At 33.3% G+C, this 4,408-nt stretch overlaps 1 pseudogene; it reads right to left on the bottom strand.

Moving 5' to 3' along the window:
* Positions 1 to 415: 415 nt before the first annotated feature.
* Positions 416 to 1,382, bottom strand: LOC127428552 (olfactory receptor 4E1-like; annotated as a pseudogene).
* Between the last annotated feature and the right edge of the window lie 3,026 nt (positions 1,383 to 4,408).

Genomic DNA, 4,408 nt, shown 5'->3' with positions numbered 1-4,408 from the left:
GACACAACTTCGAGTGAGAGACAGATAGGGAAAAATATTTACCTAATAACAAAATAATTTACAGTAAATCATTGTTAAGATGGACAATTATCTGAAATGCAAGCTAAAGCATATGAATGAGACATTTGACAGTATTGTCTGTGTACCATTCCCCTCAATATACAAAATGTTTGCAATATTTTCTAGTAGTTGGTGTTGCTTGTTAGGGGAAGCATCGTGTTACTGAAAATATTATTGAACACATACAAAATGTGACAATAAATGCTTTAGTTTAGATGATTCATAGGGAGCATAGTGAGATGACAAAGGTATCTACCTTATAATAGTTTGTACATAATTACTTTACAAACACAAAGGGATCAGTCCCAACAAATTGTTATATTAAGTTTAGAAGGAAGACATAACAGTGAGCACACTACAAAACAGAACAAACTTGATTCTTCAACCTAATTGTTTTTTGTTTTTTTATGATATTAATGCATGATTTTAACACTCTTCTGCGTACCTCTTTGAGTTTTAAGCCATAGATGACAGGATCGAAATGAGGTGGCACTATAATTATCTCTAAAGCCGAAAGTTTATCTGATTCTCTGGGAAATTGTTGGTGACATATCTGCTGAACTTGGTGTCAAAAAGATTTGCAACAGTTAATTTTATCAAAGAAAACGTATGAGGCACGCATGTCTGCCAGAATTTCCTTCTTCGCTCTAATAATGCTTTACATGCAATGACAAGTTTTATATGTGACACAATAATTACAGCAAAAAGGCTCAAATAAAAATGAAATAGAGATAAATCCATAAATGTTATTGGTGAGAGTTGATTTACATGAGAGTTTTACAATTGACCAATTATCAAAATACAATTTATCAATATTATTTGTACACAGTGGCAACCTATTTGACAACGAAAGAGCAATTAACATGGTAATAATGGTGCAATCCAACAGAAGCCAAATAATATGTCACAAGTAAATTTGTTCAGCTTTGAGTGATAGTCTAAAGGTCTGCATATAGCCACATGTCTGTCATATGCCATTTTTGTCTGTGTAGAATATTCATACATAGCTGAAGTGTAAATGGCAAAAGCTTGGAAGGCACATATGTAAGAAAGGATCACATATGAATCCCTTAATAAATCAAGCAGAAATGTAGGATAGAATCCTGTGGCTCCATATTGCCCATTTACACAAAGATTGTACAGACACTGTTCATTGGTTCATGAAGGGCTCTCTCCAAAACAATGACCACACTGAGCCAAATGTTAACAAACAATATTAGAACATAGAGAAACAAAAAGCATGTGAAATATATATGCCGAAATGATTTAGAGCCTCTTGGTTCCAATAGGGTGTAAGTTGTAAAGTAGGCCATATTATTCATAATTTATTTATTGTGGCCAGATTTAATTGTGCAAAATCTGTTAAATGTTTAGTCCATCGAAATGTTTATGTATGTATGTACGTATGTATCTCTGAACAGCTTTGATGGTTTTTCCCAGTTGAAAGATTTAACACAAAATGAGATGCTTTCATTTAAAACACAGTAAGCATTAATACCCATCTACTATTACCATTGCCTTGCCACAGCTGTCATATTGGATGTTCACTGTCATGACTTGGAGGAGCAAGACCACTGGCTTGCTTATAAATAACATTTCTGTTCAGGGAAAGTCTTTGTGAGACTCAGGGAATATTCAGTAAACTTTGAGATTGCACAACTTATATTTACCATTTTTTCACACATCAAAATAAATAGATCTTACCAATATAATATTAGATTGTAATATTGCTTGTAAGAATAATTTTCAATATTCTTATAAAGGGTGCATGTTGCATTGTGTTGTATATAAGCCAGAATTAAATTTACATTGGATGTGTACATTACTTTTTAAAAGTTGAATGTCTATCATAAAATAGCACTCAATTTGCCATCAGATATTTTGCATTGATGAGGGAAAGTTTGAATATATTGCATTAGTTTAATTACATTGATTGATTGATTGATGTAATGTCAAATCTTGAGCTGACAACATTAGGCTACCACATTCTAATTCAACATGAAACTGAATGGATAGTCTAATGTTTATTCAACAACTATGAAGCTACTGTATACTTAACCATAAACATGAAACTATTTCCATATAAACTAACTAAAGAACTTCACAAACTTCCCAAATTGTTTGTCTCACAGCCTCTGTTTTCCAGGGACTAAAATGACCTGAGAGGGCAATAAAGAGTTGCAATAATCTCTTGGATCCAGAGATCATTAACTATCATGAGTTTGATAATTGTCTCCCTTGGGCCATAATTCCTCTGTGGCTGGTCCCAGCTGTGAGACCAAAGGACAGATTACAGTGGTCTTCATATTGATGACAGACAGGCCACTATTTTTGATCTTCATTATAGTTTTGTATGTTGTTCAAAGTGAGTGAGAACTGTCACTGAATTAAAAGGGAGAGATTTTGTTTTCTTCACTCATTTCCTCTCAGAAACCAACATAATGCAGATTCTGTCTGACATGGAGAGTTTTGTAAAGCTGTAAGGTTTTCAATGCATGTGGAAGTGCTTGAAGTGGTTTGGACACTTACGTCATACTAAAAAAATGTCAATGTCATTGCATTAAAAACAAAACAAGTGGCATAGGCTAACAAATGTTGTTTGACCTTTTCGCAGAACTAAATTTACTCTAGTCTTAATTACTTTTAACCAATTTTTCTCAACGTGATTTTTAGTGAATATATAAAGTCAGTTCCCCTCAAGTTCACCAGATTGAGCAAAAATGTATTTTATAACATTAATTATGGACATTTGACAACCAGAAATTGCCCAAATATGTTTTGTCTTATAATTGTTTTATAATTTGAAACCTAATTGGTTTTTCTTTCTTTTTTAAAGTGTGTTTATGTCACTTGGTTAAACATTTTGTTGTGGAATGGCAAAACATTCATAAGTGTCTAAATACTTTTTGGGGCCACTGTATGTGTGTCATTATGGTTGCTTTGTTAAACAAAAACTTAAAACTGTTCTTGATGACAATTGTTCCAGGTGACAAATCAAATCATTATCTCAAGGCTAACAGCCTCAGGTCTGGGGTCATGTAAATTACTTGTATAGTCGATTGCTGACTCGTCAACATTATATTCTCAATATCACACACACACTCATCAACATTTGACCCTTTTGTGTTTTTGCAGCATTCACTGCTGCCCTAAAGTCACTATGGCTTTTGTGACTAACTAATGCGTTTGGTTGTTGGCAGGGATGATTAAGAATTGTGATTCTCAAGATCAAGCATCTTGTGGATTCAGTGACATTGAAAATCAGCAAAGTACTGAACTTGGCAAAAGGAACAGTTTAATTACATTGCCTTCACAATCTTTGATTGCACAAACTACCTAATGAGGCCATGGATCCAGCAGAATTAGAATTGAAGGTCTTCTGGCAGACACAGTCAGGCAGAGCATCTGGTAACAGTATATGTTACAGCTCATTATGTATAATTAGCATATAAATGGAACAGCCACAATATATTCTCATGCTGTAGGCTTATAAAAAACTTTGAGAATGGAAGAGGCCACTAATTCTCATGATCAACAAAGAGCTTCATTCAAAAATCTGCCAAAATAACAAACCTCTAAGTTATATTTTATCAGTCAGTTCCTGTTTTGCAAACAAACTGCAATTAAAAGGTATTAAGTAGTTTAGTCAAAATTAAATAACATGTTAAAAACATCACAGAAAACCTACATTCAGAAGCTTGTGGCCTTGATTTTCTTGGAATAGAGGAAAACATCTGAACATTGCAATATACATTTAAGCAAAGATGTGTTGATATTACAGGGCTAAAAAGCATTCCATTCCAATATATTTACTTACACATTTTTGATGTGTGGAATAAGTAGAACAATTACATTATTTTTATTATAGGCCTACAATATACAAATGTATTTATTTCTATAAATCTCGTGACATGTCTTGCTACTGTTTCTCAAACATTTGTGGTCATGTTTAATCGCTATACCTTTGAGAAAAGATATATTTGTAACTACATAAACATGTTCATTAGGGGTCATTATTTCTCAAAACATGCAAATTCCCAGGTGGACAAATTAAAGTAACCACTAATGAGTCTAAAGTACAAGGTCAACAAACTGAGCCCAGTGGACAAATTCACACCAAGACCATAATGGCCTCCCTTAAGTGGCCCTGATATTGTAATGTGGAAACAATGTGTAAGAGCTTGATGCAATCACAACACAGTTGTTTTCCACCCTTTAGCTGAAAATAATAATAATAATTTTAAAAACACATATGACATTTTCACCTTGTGTTTGACCAGTACTTTGACCTGAAGGCCTATTTACTATTATTACACTGATTACAATTAACTATTAAATCATAATTGAT

This window comes from Myxocyprinus asiaticus, chromosome 38 (genome assembly GCF_019703515.2).
Source record: "Myxocyprinus asiaticus isolate MX2 ecotype Aquarium Trade chromosome 38, UBuf_Myxa_2, whole genome shotgun sequence".
NCBI lineage: Eukaryota > Metazoa > Chordata > Actinopteri > Cypriniformes > Catostomidae > Myxocyprinus > Myxocyprinus asiaticus.
The sequence above is the reverse complement of the archived record's forward strand: the minus strand, read 5'-3'. Positions and strand labels throughout refer to the sequence as shown.